The sequence below is a fragment of the Solanum verrucosum genome, unplaced genomic scaffold (assembly GCF_900185275.1).
Source record: "Solanum verrucosum unplaced genomic scaffold, falcon-dt-bn FXZP01000271.1, whole genome shotgun sequence".
Taxonomy (NCBI): domain Eukaryota; kingdom Viridiplantae; phylum Streptophyta; class Magnoliopsida; order Solanales; family Solanaceae; genus Solanum; species Solanum verrucosum.
Genome location: NW_026019951.1, coordinates 585986 through 605328, shown reverse-complemented (window position 1 = coordinate 605328; position 19343 = coordinate 585986).

Below are 19343 nucleotides of genomic sequence, written 5' to 3'. Positions count from 1 at the left end.
TAGACTAGTTTAGAGATGATGGAATAGATTCATAGCTTTAGACCTAAGGGGGATGATAAGATTAGGAATCAAGTCCAGTATTATGAATCAGGTAATGATGTGTTCAAAAAGAGTTATAGTATTATATCAATCCTTTCATTCTCTAGAGTATTCCTAAAATTTTAGTCATTACAACATCGTGTTGATGTTTCTAATATACAAATTGTGTTTATGAACTATACTCATACATTTAATATAGACTCACATCTATACTCAATTCTTTGAATGAGGGGTAAAGACTTTAGTCCATTGAGCTCAATCTTACTCCATAAGTTATGGATATCAGCCTCCTGAGATGAACCAATGCATATAGGCACTCATGTCTCGTATTATACTCAGTATGAAAAATTCATGATTTACTCTCAATGGCAAGTAACATAATGTTACGTCATTTGTATTCTTACATCAGATTCTCAAAGGAATCATGCTTATGATCTTTCTCTCTAAGCATTTTCACTAATCCCTTTTCAGTTGTGTTGGTGATGGTGATGATAAGTAGTATTCCTAGAGAGCAGGGTGGCAAGTGTTGCTAAACTTGGAAGCTATTAGTCTTTCTCCTAAGGCATAGTAGTTTTATTCATACTTTGTACTGAGATATCCTTGTTTCATGTCAAATATTTTCAGATAGAGTGTGTTGAGATCCTCAACAATAGTGTGATGAGATCACGCCATGTTCTTGTCAGCTTTAGAGTGAGGTTTCCTTTCTTCTAGAAGACTCCAGTTTTATGAGTTGCTAGTGTTAGTAGAATTTTGAATAGTCGTGGGTCTTATCCCGACACTCATCTATATACAATAGAGGCTTCATAGATAGACAACTTTGGAAATTCTTTATGTTTAAGAGGTTTTCAAACATATGTTTAATACTCAATATATTATGAGAATTTTGAAATATAACACAATATTGATTTAGCATTTCTTTCAGTCTTATGTTACGCATGCTCAAGTTAGTCTTTCACTTGAAGTTAGACAGGATGAGGGTTTTCTTGGGGACCAACAATGGTTTTTGAATGTCGGCCATCTCAAGGGTGTATGCTCGGATTGTGACATACCACCCCACCATGACCATTGTTTATATCAAAAGGATATAGTCCCGATTTACTAAGAAAAATATAATGCTTAAGAGTAAAACTTAACTCGATGGAGTAGCTCTTTACCAAAAAACCACCACATGGCAAAAAGGGAAAAGGTAAGTGGCTTGTGTCTTTATAAAATAAAATAAATATCACTTTATTTGGAATTTTTAAAATTGGCTTCGTGTTTGACAATAATTTTTCAAAATATTTGATTTATACCCCCACATTTTTTAAGAACTGGCCAAAAATATTTACTTAGGAAATTAAAAAAACACCAAAATAAAGGACTTAAAAAAATTCCGATCATGTATGTTTTTCTAGTCTCCCTCCCCACCTTCTCTTTCGATTTTGTTTTTGTATATGTTTAAGAACCAAACTGAATCAAAATCGATAACAACCAAATAAAAAAATATACATTATATTTTATTTGGTTTGTTTTAAATGATTTAAAATCGTCTAATTTTATTTTAGTTTTGGGTCAATAACCGACCAAATGTTTATTTTCTAGCCAATTTTGTTCTAAGTTTTAGTCAGCAATAAAAAATCTCACAAAGATGAATTGTATGACATCCCAAAGGAATATATTGATGATCCAAAGCAATAGGAAAATAAAGGTAGAGTTGAAGAGAGCTCCCAATAAAGATATTGAGGAAATGGGGAATCTCAATTTGAAAACCCTTAGAATTATTGTCTGGATGTAAGAGCTCTTGATTGGGTAATGGTTGAAATGATGAGAAACCCCAATGTTATGGAAAAGGCACAAACAGAGTTCAGAAGAATCCTCAATGGAAAAAAACACAATAACAGAGAGTGATTTAAAAGAAGTTTGGTACCTAAAATTAGTAATTAAAGAATAGTAAATGGATATGACTAAAGTAATATTGAATGCTTGGGCAATTAATAGAGATGCTGAATTTTGGGAGGATTCTGGGAGTTTTTCTTTGGATTGGGTCGTGGTTTTGTCGTGAATTTTTTTTTCCGGCCGTTTGGTAATTTTTTTACAGACTTATATTTTGAATAAAGGAAGCTCCTAGCTCCATTATTGAACCAAAAAAACAAACAAAAATTGAAAATGATAGTGATATTTTCTAAATAACTAGTATACCTTAAATGACTAGTAAGTAAAGAAATTTGTGCCTATTAAGGATTAGCATACTGTGAGACACGATATATAAATACCAATTTAATTGTAAATATTAGTGTAAGGAAAATATTAGTAAAGCAAGAGTTGGATTAAGATGATAAAAGACAATAATGAAATTCTGAGTTGTATATAGCAAAACTTTCAAGTAAGGATACAACTACATTTAGGAAATTGCGATTGTATTATTTTAAGGATTGAGATAAATTTGATACATGAAACTTAGAATCAAATTAAATATAGTAATCATTTTAATGATAATACGGTCCACAAATTATTAGAAAAAGAAAGACTTTTGTGTAAAATTTACAACAGATTGAATCATGGGATACTCAAAATGTCTTTCTATTCCAACAATATCTTATGGGAGCACAACAGTCTATAGCAGGTTTTGGAATATCATGAAAGTCTTTAGCAATTTTTCTATTGGTTTTCCTTTGTTCTTCCAACCTTCCCTCAAATTTTCTCTTTCTCGATTCAAACTTCATCTCCATGATTTTGATGTATTGTGTTTCTTTTTGCATTGGTCACACAACTAAAAGTTTGGTGTTATTCTCCTAATTTATCTCCTAATAATATTGTAATTGCTTTATTTTTGCGAAGCAATATGGAAGAAGTTGATTTTGATGAGGATCAACTTGTACAATTTTCTTGATAACAATACGAAACTCTGTAGTTGTGATGACAATATAGTGATGAAATAAAGTGATCAAGAAACACAAGTCTGAGATAGAAATACAAGGTGATAGAGGAATACATCAGATTACTTCACCTAAAAATAAGAAACCAACAATTAAGATTAAATTGCGTATCTAGAAAATTGTACAAGTTGCTCCTCATCAAAATCAACTTCTTTCAGGTTGCTCACCCAAAACACAAAACAACTACAATATAATTAGAAGACCAATTGAGATAACAATACAAAACTTTGTAGTTGTGAGACTAATGCAAAAAGAAACACAAAACATCAAAAACATGGAGATGAAGTTTGAATTTGGCAAGATAAAATTTGAGGAAAGATTGGAGGAACAAAGGAAAGCCAAGTGAAAGACTGCAATGGTGGACTTTCATCATATGCCTAAACTCTCGTGTTCCCAGAAGAAACTATTGGAATAGAAAAAGATTTTGATTATCTCATGTTTCAATATGTTGTAAAAGTTACACAATTTTTTTTTGTTGTCTAGTAAATTGTGGATACTAGTTGTGATGACCTGAGCCTTCGTTATTTAGGAAAACTATGGCCCTCATCTTGGCAGAGCAGGCCAGCTGCCACCAAGGTGGCGGTGCTCTAGCGGGATAAGTTGTTGCTACGTGGGATAGGCGAGACAGAATGTAAATAACGCAAAACCTTATTTTCTCCTTTTTCCCCAAACAACTAAAAAAGGCGAGAATCACCTCAGAAAAATCTCGAAAGGCTACTCTAGACTTAGAAAGAAAGAAGGAGTTTTTTAGCGTAAAGATGTCGATAGATAGTGGATTCCGGTCAAAATCCACCATTTTATCGTTCAGAAACCTGGATTGGAGCTATAATCCCTCTGTGAATGCTTGGCACCTAGCTAGGGTTGGTTTATTTAATTGGGTAATTGTAGACCCCTAATTCACTACGTAGTATAGTGGTATTGACAGTAAAATTCATACATAGGATTTCGTGCATCGAACAAGTAGATGATTGTACATGTATTTCTAGGGTTACACCGACAGTATACTGTAGGAAAAAGCTTTACCTCGTGAACTAGGGTTTGGGATGGTTTTATTTCCTATTTTGTGTGATGTATGTCGATTTGTTTCTATATGGTATGCATGCATATAAGCAAAGTATAGAAAGTGGGAACGAACCTAACAAATTGATTATGAAGAAAGCATGACAAGAGCATGAGTACTTGACTATTGGATGTGAGTATTATATACGTTATGGATGTGATTGTGCTTGTGGTTGGGATGTTTGGATCGGGTGTAATGCACTAACACACTAACTTGCATTGGATCGGGTGGCACGTTCCGGCACACTAACATGCATTGGACCGAGTGCCATGTTTCGGAATACTAACATAGATCGAGCAGGTGTCACGTATCAACACGTATACATGCGTTGGATTGGGTGCCACGTTTCGGCACACTAAAACTTTGGGTATGGGTTGCATGAGAGGACCATTTTCAAATACGCGTTTAATTGAGAATGTGGAACTGTACATTACTTCTAGAAAGGTAACTAGATTGTACTTTTTGTCAATATACTTGAGTTCACAGTATCGTAAGGTAATTGAATGTATTTCGTTATGAGGGGGTGGAATGGTTATGCCCCAACCGAAAAGTGATAGGGTAGGTGGAGACGAAGGGTCCTGGTGTTATCGTGTGTTACTTAAAGAGGTGGTGACGTGTATTGTCATTAAGGATTTGGGTGGTGCTATGTCGTCAATTATTAATAGGTGGGTACTACCCTTGAATGGGATTATTATAGGAACAGTTAACATGCCTTGATAGATCGTACCATGGGGTCAAGGGTTGAGTGGGGATGTGAAGTAGTAAGGAGTATGTCATGAGTGGTTGGCCGAGTTGGTAGTGATTATATCTGGAAACTCCTCTAGTGACTAGAGAGGTTAAGCTATGATCAACACTAGAAGGATTAAGGGGTTAAAAATCAAGTGTACTAGTGTATTGTTAAATATCTAGAAATGGTAAGGGCATGTAAATATAAAGCTGGAGGAATCAATAGTCTTATTGTATGTTTTGCTGGTCGATTTCTTATATTATGCGTTGGGTATCGGGTTGATCGATGATTCCTACTAGTACGTGTGTTTTGTAATGATACTACTCTTGCTATCTCTTTTGGCATAGTCTGGATGAAGGGTCGGTGATGTCTCATAGGTGACGACGAAGATATTCTCCAATAGCTTATGTTTTTCTTTCCATGTGGTGTGAGCCGTGTCATGTGTTAATTATGTTTTACCTTGTTATCTTAGTAGCTCTTGTACCTATGTAGACTAGATCCCTCGGGAAGTTAATTAGTTTACAAGTTAACTTTGGATTGTTTTTAAACCTCTTTATTTAGTCTACATGAATTTCTTCTATTTTTAGCTTTCTTAAATCTTTCGCATGTTTTAAACTTTTGGGAATCGAGGGTTATCCCACTTAGGTGTTATAGTAGGTGCCTGCACGGCCCGGTAGGTTGGGTCGTGACAATTGGTATCAGAGCCCAGGTTACCGATCTCCTAGTACAAGAGCAAAATGTGGAATAGACTCTTGCAGATTCGTGTGTTGACATCCATATCTAATATTACGGAAACTAGGACGCATTCTAGGAAGTCGTTCCACCTTTTCTGTCCTTTCATGCTACTTGTCATTTGTGGTATGATTTGATCCAATAGTTATCTCCCAATTCCAATTGGTATCTCAACAAAGTGAACTGGCATCGTAGTCAGGACTGAAGGGACAGAAGCAAAGTAAATTGGAACTTAGAAGGTTCCAATTGATATCTAACCGTAAGGGCTGTATAAATGCATGGATGATCAGTAATGATCATTTATTGAGAAAACTAATTAATAATCTAGGCTTGTCTGCAAATTGTAGCCTGAGACTGTGAAACGTGTGCATTGTATTATCTGAATTACTTGTTGATGTGAAGGGTATATCTATTTGGATTCTATGATATGATCATGTGCACAATAATTGCTTGTTTGAACCTTGATATGTGCAAAATTCTAGACTAAATATTCGATATTGTGGGAGTAGTAATTACTCGGGTTTTCGTGAACTTGTTGTCAGAAAAGGGTCATCACTGGTTTAGGTGCACGGGTCCGGATAAACTATTATGTGATTCATAAACGAAATATGGGTGTGTGTTGCGACCGACTATAACCGTTTGAGTTTCTGGGTAGTCCCAAGAAGGTGTGTAGTTGTGGTGTAGAATTAATGAGAGCAGGTTCTGGAAGTGTGAACCGTAACAATTAGTTGGAATAGACGATGTAAAGGGTATATCTATTTGGATGCTATGATATGATCATGTGCACAATAATTGATTGTTTGAACCTTGATATGTGCAAAATTCTAGACTAAATATTCGATATTGTGGGAGTAGTAATTGCTCGAGTTTTCATGAACTTGTTTTCGGAAAGAGGGTCATCACTGGTTTAGGTGCAAGGGTCCGGATAAACTATGATGTGATTCATAAACGAAATATGGGTGTGTGTTGCGACCGACTATAACCGTGTGAGGTTCTGGACATTACCAAAAAGGTTTGTGGTTGTGGTGTAGAATTAATGAGAGCAGGTTTTGGAACTCTGAACCGTGAGAATTACTCGGAATAGACAATGACCATCCTAGTGAAGCGAGTTATCCTAAATACCTAGTTATATCCAGGGGATTAGTGGAAAATTTTAGAAACAAGTAAAGCCCCTGAAAAATTTGTGACTTGGGTTATGTTTCCATCAGGGCCGCTCGGGCGGGATTATTCTCGCCAGAGCGAGACCACCAGAGCGGGATTTCCCCCACCTCAGCAGGACAGGGCGAGACAAAATCTTAGACCTATCTCCCCTGTTTTTTTCTAGTCACATATATATAGACCCCGAATCGTTTCAGAACTAATCCCTGCAATACAACAATAAGTTATAACCCATAGCATTCGCATATAAGCTATAAAAATAGCAAAAACAAGCATCCATGTGCTTACAAAAAGTGTAAGGAAAAATAAAGGAGAAAATGAAATAGTGTTCAAATACAGGCCTAAGAGGGGCGAAAAACCAAATCAGGATCCCTGGGAGGAATCATCATCAGAGTGTAGGTCCTCTAGAGGTACCAGACCGGTCACAGTCTCGTCCATAAAGGTAAATTGTTGAAAGTCTCCCCTCTCGACTAGGGGAGCCTTATGTCTGGGGGCAACACAAGTGACGATGATCCTTAAGGTCTTCCATATCCGAGCCATCAGACGATCCCTCTCCAGACACATCCTCTTCTCCTGTAGCAGTTCGCAGTGGAGCATCTCGACCTCAAGGGCTGTGCTAGGTAGAAATGGGGTGGTGCTAGAAAAGGAACATCCCAATCTTCTCGAAACAGTTGCTGAATCCTCCTCAAACTGTGCACCTAAGAATGGGGGCTGGGATCGGGTGGGAAGAGTGTCGTTGCCTGCACCGTCTTCCCCTCCCTGATCATCGAAGTTCACACCTGCCTGACTGTTATTTCCCTAGCCATCCTCTTCGTCTTGCTCATAGAGGTAGAACCCTATCTTACTAAAAGAGGGTGAAGGGCAGATCCATAGGATGTACCTCGTTTGTATCAAAAAGTGGCACTATCGCCCTCTTGCATTTTGTAGTCACCAGCCTCGGCAGGAAAAACACCTTCTTGTGGCCCTGGTAGAACACCTTCCACTCAAAAATGATCTGCGCGCCCACGTTCAGCCTGATCCCCTGTATAGCGCAAGCTACCACTAGAGCCTGTGGAAAGGTCACGTCGGTGTGGTCGCTTGATAGGTGCATCCACCTAGTAACCAAGTGTAGCTACCTCTTAGCATCCGGTAACCAGCGAATGCTAGTGATGCTCTCTGTTGTATCCCTGTAAACCTTGTCCCGAGGCGTAAGCTCTACCAGCGTGTCCATCAACCAACCCAAGTCCATTGGCTCCCTCAACTTGGCCTCGTAATCCATGTTTAGAACATCGGAGACCTCGAGTACATCTTTAATGAATTGAGAGTTCAAGGGGATGTTAACTCCCCAGATGCAAATGGTTGGGTGGGGGTCATCCCAGCAAACGGTAGGTAAGATGGACTAGAACTCCCTCACCAATGTGGAGCGTGCAGCAGGGGCAACCTTTGTCAATGGAGCCCATCCAAACTCCATCAGCCAAGCATAAAAGGCAAGTGCCTTCTCCTCAAGGTTAAGTAAATGAAAAACTCGCTTGCAGCAGAACTTGGTGTTCGGGTGGCCGTGGTACCTTTCCCGACTTGCAGTGTCGGGAAACCGAACGAAAGGTAGATTTTCCTCATTAACACCAGCCATTAAGAGAACCCTGCAAAAGTTTGGAAGGTATACGTTACTAATCGATAGGATTAGACAATATTAAGAGAAAAAATACTGACCTAATTAGCAAGGGTTACTGCACCACTTCATCCCGCCACAACGGCCCAAGTCACGCTAGAGCGGGATGATGGAGGCCACTAAACGGGATGAAGGCCTCCAGAGCAACATTCATCTGGGACGAACTACAAACGTGATCATTGTTCCTTTTCATCCCAAAACCTCATTTTCCATAGAATATATACAGATCAGAGTCTATAAATAACCCTAGTACTTAAATACGCATTCATTTTAGAAAAATAACCCCTCAATGATGTCCAAATCCAAACATTACCCCAAGAAAACCTTTCAACTTCCCCCGCTCCTTTTTGTATCATTTCGACAGTATTTTCACGAAATCCTTACGGCCAGAAAGTTGTGCAGACGTTGGGAACATAAGGAAAGTGTCCATGCGAAATTTTTCTAACAAATCGAGCAACCTATGTTCATTATCCAAAACTACACCAAAGGCTTTCCTAATAGATTAGTTATTGGCATGCAATCACAGTTAAGTACATATTGAAGGAATTAGCGTAAGGAGCAAGAACATTACCTAAAAATTTAACATTTCGTGCGAAGCGATTGAGAGTGTTTTTGAATTTTTTGGAATAGTGAGGAGGAAATGGGAGAAATTCTCTTTTTCCCCTATTTACTTTTCATGATCTCCCACTATGGCGAGAGATGCCTCACCACAGAAGCCTCGCCTCGGTGGGAAGCCTGGCGCTCTAACGGGGTCAGGCTGCGCAATTGGACGTGTTTCGTTACTCCATGTATTGCCTCATTTTACCTAACAGGTCCCTTGGGTATAGAACCTTTCATGTCAAGTTTTGAAAAATTGCCATCATTCGGTGCTTTGTAATGGATCGATTCGTTAGTTTAGAAGTACTCTGAGGAGGGGCGTATGGTGATCCCTTTGTTAGTCGTTTGGGGACGAACAAAGGGTAAATTGGTATCTGTTGTAACGACCCGAACAATTGTTAATTAGGAAACAAAAATCGTCTAGAAAACTAGGGCCCTCAGCCTGCTAGAGCAGGAAAGATGCCGCTAGGCAGTGGTTCTCTAGGGGGTTAAGTGGCCGCTAGAGCGGGATGGGCGAGACATAATGTAAATAACGCATACCTTATTTTGTCCTTTTTCCCAAAACACGTAAAAGAGGTGAGAATCACCCTAGAAAAAACTCAAAAGGCTGTTGTAAGCTTGGGAAGGAAGGAGAAGGAGTTTTCTAGCATAGGGATGTCGATAGCTTGCAGATTCCAGCAAAATTCGTCGTCTTATCGTTCGAAAGCCTTGATTGGAGCTATAATCCCTCTGTAAATGCTTGGGGCCCAGGTAGGGTTGATTTATTTTATTGAGTAGTTATAAATGTATAATTCACTTCGTAGTATAGTTGTAGTGACGGTAGAATTCGTTTGTAGTATTTTGTGCACCAAAAAAGAAATGATTGTTTAGGTATTCCTAGGGTTACATCAGCAATATACCATAGGAGAATGCCCAACCTTGTGAACTAAAATTTGGGGACGATTTGATTTCCTATTTTGTGTGATGTATGTCAATTGGTTTCTATATGGTATGCACACGTATAAGCAAAGTATAGAAAGTGGTAACGAACCTAACAAATTTATTATGAACAAAGCATGCCAGGAAGTTGAGTACTTGGCTATAGTATGCGAGTTTTGTACGTTATGGATGCGATTGTGATTGTCGTTGTGATGTTTGGATCAGGTGTCATGTACTGACACAGTAACTTACATTGGATCGGGTGCCATATTCCGGCACACTAACATGCATTGGATCGGGTGCCACGATCCGACACACTAACATACAAGTGTAAATCGGATATAAGTGTAGGATCAACCAAGCACTTCTTCACCATATAAATATCAACCAAGCACTTCTTCACCATAGAAATACAAAAACTAGATGGATTGCTGCTAAATCGGATGATAGCTCCAACTCATAAGCCACATTACCAACTCTCTTGGATATCGTGGAAGGACCAATGTATCATGGACTAATCTTCTCAATCATACCAAACCTGAAAACACCCTTCATCGGTGAAACTTTCAAATATATCCAATCATCAACCTCAAACTCCAAATCACTCCTTCTAACATTAATATAGGATTTCTGATGACTTTGTGTTATTTTGAAACTCTCCTGAATTGTCTTCACCTTCTCCATGGTTTTATGAACTAAATCTTGTCCTATCAACTTAGATTTGCCAACCTAAAATGAACCAATAGGAGATTTACATCTTTACCCATATAGAGTCTAAAACAGAGGCATCTGAATTTTGGAATAGTAACTATTATTGTATAAAAACTCAGTAGGCAAGTGGTCCTCCTAATTATCTTTGAAATCCAAACCACCAGCTCTCAACATGTCCTCTACGGTTTGATGTGTGCACTTTGCTTGACCATCGGTTCGAGGATAAAAGGTGCTGCTGAGGTTCACCTTCGAACCCAAACATTTTAAAAATGATTACTAAAAATGTGCGGTAAACTATGCACCTCTATCTGAAATGACGGACAAGGGAACACTATGCATTCAAACTATCTCCCGAATATGCAGATTTGGATACTCTTCTGCTGTATTGGTAGCCTTTACTATTAAGAAGTGGGATAATTTGGTCATTTGGTCCACAATCACCCAAATATAATCGTTCTTTTTGCGAGTTTGCGGTGAAACACTAATGAAATCGTTATTAATCATCTCCCATTTCCATTCGAGAAGGGGTATATTCTGAGCTATACGACATGACCCTTGATTCTCAACCATGACTTACTTACAATTGGGGCACAGATCAACAAACTCGGCAATGCAAGTTTTTGTGCCACTCCACCAATAGACTTCTCTCTAAAGTCATGGTACATCTTTGTGGGACCTGAATGAATTGAATATCGGGAACTATGGGCTTCTCCATGGTTCTATCTAGGAGTTCATCCACACTTAGAACACACATCTTACCTTGATACCTTAACATACCATCTCCCCCTAGTGCAAAGACTATCATTTTCTGCTTATGCAGATTTTCCTTAAGCTCAAATAAAACAGGATCCTTGTCCTCCTTCTAATTCACTTCTTATATTAATGAATATTTGGCCCCATTAATCATTACAACTCCACATTCATTGGAATCTAACAAACGGACTCCTAGATGTGCAAGTATGAATTTTCATAGCTTATTCGTTTGTGCATTCTTTGACATGAGCAGTACTCACTATGGACAACATGCTCAAAACATCAACAACCACTTTAGACTTACCTGGTTAGTATAGAATACTCATATAATAACCTTTGATTAGTTATAGCCATCTCCTTTTGTCGAAGATTTAGCTCCTTCAGACTTAAAACATACCTGCGATCTTGTGGTTGGTGACCACATCCACGTGAAAGCCATAGAAATAGTGACGCCATATCTTGAGAGAAAAAATGATTTTTGCAAACTAAAGATTATAAGTCAGGTAGTTCTTTTCATGAATTTTATGTTGTTTGGAGGCATATGATATAAGCTTACCATTCCGCATCAATACACAACCAAGTTCAACTCTATATGCATCACAATAAATATCAACACCCTTTGTACCTCTGGTAGGGTCAACATTAGAGCAATAGTTAATCGGAAAGGCTAAGGCTCAAAAAGTGTTCAAGGGAAGTTCACAAACTCACAAGGCAGGCCACAAAAAGATGTATAATGTCAAACTGTTTCACACTCTTCAAAGTTGCCTAAAATCATTTCAACAGATTGCATCACTTATTCAACTAGACCAATGGGGAAAATTCTAGGTGTCATCACACATGGTTCATGGTAAGCTAATCACACAAGGCATTGACACCAATGTCAAACAAGACTCCACACTTTCGCTAGTGTGCAATGTTCATCAGGAGAGACTCATTCAATAACAGGCTAGTCACAAAGAGATGCAAAAAGTTCACATATTGTCTATGCAACTTCATTTGGCCTTATCGTTGCCGCACATTCATTTTTTTCGATTATGAGCACTATTCAAGTCATTGGTATTGGTCAAGATAGATACTCAAATTTGCAAAAGAACATGCACAGTTAAACGCAATCTAGAGAGTCCAAGAACACATAGGAATTCACCGACCAAGTGTCACCCACCCACCGAGAGCATTCAACACTGTCCCCAATGTAATTAGAGAATGGACACTACCGCAAAGAGAAACAAAAAGAAAGTAAAACAATAAAAGAAAACCAGCAAATAAAGATAAAATTCTAGTATGTAAACATGTAGAGCGAGGTAACAAGGAATCTTCACTAAGTGCCATATCAGCGGGCTAGTAAACCAGTTGTGAAATGATTCGGCGATGCGCCCAAAGAGCGGCATCTCGCCCTTATTTCCAATGTGTGACACCCTCAGAATGGGAAAGTCAGCGGAGATGCAGAAGGTAGCAGAAAAGATCGGCGATTCGCATACTGGACTTGGAACATCGCCGAACAATCAGGGAGTTACGCTGCCAGCGCTGAATTAGAAAGGGCAAAAAAGTTGGGTCGCCTAAGCACATCGGTGATTCGCCGAGTGATACAGGTCTCTTACCGAATATTCCACAATCTTAGCCCCTCCATTGCTATCCATAAGGCAGACTAGGTCGTGCTCGCTGAACGTCTTCAGCGATTCACCAATCTCATCTTCCTCTCGCACGTTATCCTTTACTTACAAAATCAACACACATTATTTAAAGCATTAATACTTAGGTTACCTCCCAAGAAGTGCCTTATTTAATGTCGTGGCACGACGGGGAAATGCTCTCAAGCATCTTCCAAGTATATCACCTCAATCAGAGAGATCTCTTGGCACTCGCCAAAGTATAGCTTCAAGTGTTGCTCATTCAACTTAAATGCAGGTCCTTCTTGACCCTAAACCTCGATGGCACCATTTGTGAACACTCGCGTCACTTTAAACAGTCCCGACCATTTCGACTTGAGCTTTCCTGTAAAAAGTCTAAGTCGATACTTGTATAGTAAAACACAGTCTCCCACTATAAACTCCCTATTAAGAATTTTAGCATCATGCCATTTCTTCATTTTTGCCTTGTAAAGGGCTGAGCGATCATAAGCTTTGAATTTGAATTTGTCCAACTCATTTAACTGTTATACTCTCTCCTTTGAGGTCTTTGCCCAATCCAAATTTAAACCTTTCAATGGCCACAATGCTTTATGTTCCAATTCAACTGGTAGATGGCAAGATTTAGCAAAAACTAGATGGTAAGGAGACATCCCGATCGATGTTTTTAAAGTGGTACGATCTGCCCATAGTGCATCATCGAGCTTGCAAGACCAATCAGTTCTTTTGGCATTCACTGTCTTGGCCAAGATACTTTTGATATCCCGGTTTGACACTTTGACCCCACCACTTGTTTGGGGATGATACGGAGTTACTACTTTGTGTTTCACTCCATACTTGTTCAATGCAGCTGAGAACCACTTGTTGCAAAAGTGGGATCTCCCATCACTAATAATAACCCGAGGAGTACCAAATCTCACAAAGTTGTAGCGTTTCATAAATTGAACAATGTTTTTTCCTTCATTGTTAGGAAGTGCAACAGCCTCCACCCATTTGGAAACATAATCTACAGCCACCAAGATATACTTATTTCCAAACGAACTCACAAATGGGCCCAGGAAATCTAATCCCCAAACATCAAATAGCTCGACTTCTAAGATGGGCATAGGGGGCAACTCGTGTCTTTTGGATACTCCACCTTGTTTCTGACATTGAGTGCACTTCTTCACAAACTCATGAGCATCTTTGTAGAGAGACGACCAGTAGTACCCACTTTGTAGAACTTTAGCAGTTGTACGTACACCACCATGATGACCTCCAACTGGTGAAGCATGACAAGCATGGAGAATTTCAATGGCTTCTTCTTTCGGAACACATCTTCTAATCATATGGTCAGCACATTATCTGAGTAAATATGGTTCATCCCAAAAGAACTTCTTAAGATCGAACAAGAACCTATTTTATTGGGAGAAGTTCAGGTCGTCCGGCATTAAACCACACACTACATAATTGGCAAAATCAGCATCTAAGGGTCACAAAGAAAGTGAGTAGTAGGAAGATAATATTCAGCATAATAAGCAGCAAAGAGATCAGGAAGACATGCAGTATCAACAGGATGATCAGTGGCAAATAGAAAGGAGAAGGAACAATAATCAACCACAAGAACCTAGAGACCATACTAAACAAGCAGACCAGTCCATCAAACAGACAGGTATAACTACTATTCCTACACAAAATACATATATTAATCTTGATATGCAGGAGTCATCACCTAGTTTAGAGGTTTTGGACAAATTCAAAGGCAATAAAAGTGATAGCAGACCTCAGACAACTGCAACTCAAAGGCAAGTCCAGGATGAATATAATAGAAAATCAGCAAACATTGGACATGACAACATTAACAGACCTGTACATGAGGATAAAAGTTTTGCAAAGGTAACTCAGATTAATATAAGACAGGAAGTATCTACATGACAAGCTGTTACAGGTATTGACTTAATGCTCCCATCCCCTAACCCCATTACTAATGTTGACAATATTATTGCTAAGGTAGCTGTTGGAGGTGTGGATGGGAAGGGTCAGGAGGCACATACTAACTTTCATGAAGGGGTCTCCAAAGGGAGGGGGGAACTGACTCATGCTAGAGATGAGGAAGTGGATAGTGACCCTATTGGAGACTATAGAGCCCCTGCTACCCCTATCACTAATCAACAACAAACTGGCACTCAACAGGTTACAGATACAGGGGAACAAGAGGGTAGATTTAATATTAAATCTGGTGACAGATTGAGTAAAAAGAAAAGAGACTGCAACAGAGTATGGGTAAAGAATCAGATGTTATAGCTGCAGACAAACAGATTGAAGAACCATTCATTCATCAAGATCAGAATATGACAACTACAGCTGATCAGGTTGTCAATAAAGGTAATAAGGTTAAGATGATTCCTGATGATTATGGGGTTCTTAATTCTGAGGATGACCTTGATCCTGATAACTAATCTATGGATAGTTCTGATGATGATGGTGAGGACACAATGAAACATATTGATCAGGTTGTTGGTTCTACTTTTCGGGATAAGTATTCTGATGTTCAAAGAATGACTGAACTACAGGGTTTATCCCCAAGAGGAAGGAAGCAAACTAGACACCACCCTCATCAGTCTATTCCCAGCATGTCTGACAACTCTAGTAGGCCCATGACTAGGTCCAAATCAAAAGGTTATTAATGATTAAGGATATGTGTTGGAATGCTAGGAGTATCAATACCAAAGGATCCCTGGAAAGTCTTCAAACTCTCAAGAAACTTCATCATTTATCTATTATTGCTATTCTGGAACCATTTGCTAATAACTCTCATATAGGTATAGTGAGAAGTCAATTTCAGATGGATTATGCAGTTAGTAATGATAATGGGAAAAATTGGATATTTTGGTCTAATGAGGTCACTGGTCATATTATGGAAACACATGATCAACATATTACTATAACATTTCATCACACATATTTGTCTGGAAATTTCATGTTGTCTTTTATATATGCTAAATGTAAAGAATACATGAGGAGATATTTATGGGACAGGCTCTTGTTTTATGCTAATATGGAAGTACCTTGGTGTACAATTGGTGATTTTAATGTCATCACATCTATAGAGGAGAAGCTTGGGGGAATACCTTACAATATGAATAACAATTTTGAATTTATTGGAGTGATAGAGGCTTGTGGATTAACTGATTTAGGATACACAGGACTTCCTTTCACTTGGTGTAATCAAAGAATATCAGAAGCTAGAGTTTGGAAGAGGCTAGATAGGTCTATGGTTAATGATAAATGGTTAGAGGTTATGCCTCAAACTACTATTGAGAATTTATCTTCTGTTGGTTCTGATCATAGTTCCCTATTGATGGAAATGACTAAGGATATTGAGAGTCACATCAAATATTTCATGTTTTTATATTTTTGGGTTGACAATGGCACTTTTTTAAAAACAGTACAACAGTGTTGGGAAAAGGGTGTCATTGGTAATCCAATGTGGAGACTGCATCAGAAAATAAGGAGAATATCAGGTACTCTTAGCAAATGGTCTAATTATTTTGTGTGTTGGATTAACTGCAAAAATTAGGCACTAGGTTAAACACTTCCTGTTCAAGGGGCTTTTCTTAGCTCTCCAAGGAAGTTAAGATAATCGCCAAGTAAGCCCCATTTTACTTTCTTTAGTGTATGCATGACCTTGGGTATCGTCTCATTTGGCGGACTTGTCTTAGTCCGCCGAACCCATTTGGTAAATCGCTGAGTGGTAGAGGACATCACCTTTGATTCCTGTGTCTTCCCTTTTGCAATGTCAGTTTTGGTGGACTTCTTTTATACAACCGAATTCGACTCGGTGAATCACCAAGTTGGCATTGACTTCGCCTTTTATGCCTGATTTTCTGAGTTAATTGGTACTTTCCATTTTGGCGAGGTCACTGGAGCTCGACGATCTGCCTTCCCATTAGGCAAGCCTCAGGAATGCTTTTTGTCACGACTCAGGGGTACACCCTAGACATAATATAGCACACAAAACCCTGAGAGGTCTCATATAAGCCACTTAGCTTTCATAACATAAGATAATAGAAATGAGCGGAAATCTTAAACATTTTTCAGTAAACATCAAAGTCTTATATCAAAAAGTGGAAGTCTATTACACTTGTCTGAAACTATCTAAAACATGAATATATTTGGACAAAACCCATACAATAGTATTCAGAACATAAAAATGACAAAAAGTGGAAGTCTATTACACTTGTCTGAAGCTATCTAAAACATGAATATATTTGGACAAAACCCATACAATAGTATTCAGAACATAAAAATGAAAAAATATAAGAGAAATGGTGGCCATATCTTCGAATAAAATGAGGACTCACCAATCTTCAAGTCTTTCTATACTAAGATCCTAGCCACGGGGTTGAGAGTTGATATCGTCGGACCCTATATTTGGATAAAATGTATGCAAGAGTATGTGTTAGTACAAACATGTACTAAATACGATAGCCAACATAAATGAAATGACCTAAAAGGTTCTTAAAAATGTGCTTCGGAAGTTACCGGAAACTTGTTTAGCTATATCAAAAAAATCCGTTTCGTTTTTTGAAAATCCAACTTCATATTCTTGTTTAGGGGGTCAAATTGAGTGGGAAATGGGTCTAACCCAAATTTTAGAGCAACCGTATCAAAATCCAAAATTTCCAAGTGAAGCCTTTTTCGAAGGTCTACTTTGGAGGGTCATATCTCCTAGCACACAAATAATTGGGTGGCCCATAACATATCCATGGAAAGCCCTTGGATTTAGCTACCTAACGCACTTCATTTCACCTCATTCGGAGTTCGGACGAAGAAGTTATGCCCAGTTTCGTAAAATCTGTCCGGCAGGAAATGCAATTTTCAGTGAGCGTTTTTACTGTTCACCCGCCTCATTTTTTTTTCTAAGTGTTGGACCATTTTTCCAAGGGGCATATGTTATTTCCTATATACCATTAGTTCAATTCCCATCTCTAAAACATTTCCCAAAACACCTCTCCCATACTTAGACACATTTTCTCTCAAGTTCTCTCAAGAACCCTAATCCAAAACCTTCCTCAAGATTGAAGAGACTCTTGCTCCAAGTTCCAAGCTTCCATTGAATACACTCTCAAGACCTTCATAAGAACTCAAGGTATGTGGTGTTGAACTCATGGGTCCTTCCACCCATAGTGCCTAGACTCTATTCTACTCACTAATTCATAGTTTAAGTTAAAATTCATAAATTAGTCTTATTCTTTGTAATAATTTCATGCACATTGAATTTTAAACATGAAAAGTGATTGTTTTTAGCATGTTGTAACTCTAGAACTCGAATCTAAATTTGGAATGGATGTGGAGATTTTTCATGTGGTATTGTGGGTGTTAAAAGGTGTTGTTGTAGGTTGTTCACTGGTTTGGCTACATAATTACTACCCTATTTTCCATGCTCTTTGATTCCATTACATGCTTTCAAGGTGTTTGACAAAATGTCCAACTATGGAGAATTGATGAATCGATGCTTTAAAGATTGAGTTATGAGATGTATGGCAATCCAGAGATGTGTTGATGACAAACTAAGCTTGTGTATATGTTCATTCCATACGTGAGATTGCATTAGAGCCTAATGAGAATTTCCTATATAAAGTGTTGCATGACCATGCCCGGTCCGGGGGAAAAGAACCGGACAACCATGTGAGAGGTTTATATCTCACCACCTAGGATGCTTAGGGTGTGACCAACATCAACCATGTGAGAGGTTTATATCTCACCACCTAGGATGCTTGGGGTGTGACCAACATCAACCATGTGAGGGATTTATACCTTGCCACCAGGGTGTCCGGGTGTGAACGGTATCCCCCATCCTAAGTTGGGGTTATAGATTGGTTGGATCATGCATACACATATGATATCTACTATTAGTATAGATTTACTTAAACATGTTTTGACTTCACTTTGATCACGCATCCTCATATTGTTATTCATAATGCCTATGAAACTATATCTTGTATTTCGATTGTGTCCTTGTCTATTGTTGTGTTGCACCCCGCATACTTAGTACATTCCAAGTACTAACGCATATTTTGCCTACATGATGTCACCATGTAGGGATCGGAGCTACTCTTGATCCTTCTCTCAATTCACGTGGCTAGTACGGTGCTTATCCGAGTTTGTTGGTGAGTCCTCAAAGATTCGAGGGCTATGTTATGTTTCCTACTCCTATGTTTTGAGACTTTAGTTTGCAATTGTATTTTGACTATGAGGGGAGCCGGTAGTATGTCATGGCCCCCGTCCTATCTATGTATGTAGAGGTGTGCGTTGGACAAGTATTTTGTAAATGAGCTTGACTCTTGTTCTATGATGTCATTTTGAAATGGTTTACCCTTAGTCCCTATTTCCCGTTAATTAATGTTGATTGTACTTCCACGACCGATGAAGTGTGATGACTAGTTTGAGAGGCTTGTTTGGGGTTCCTTCGGGTTCC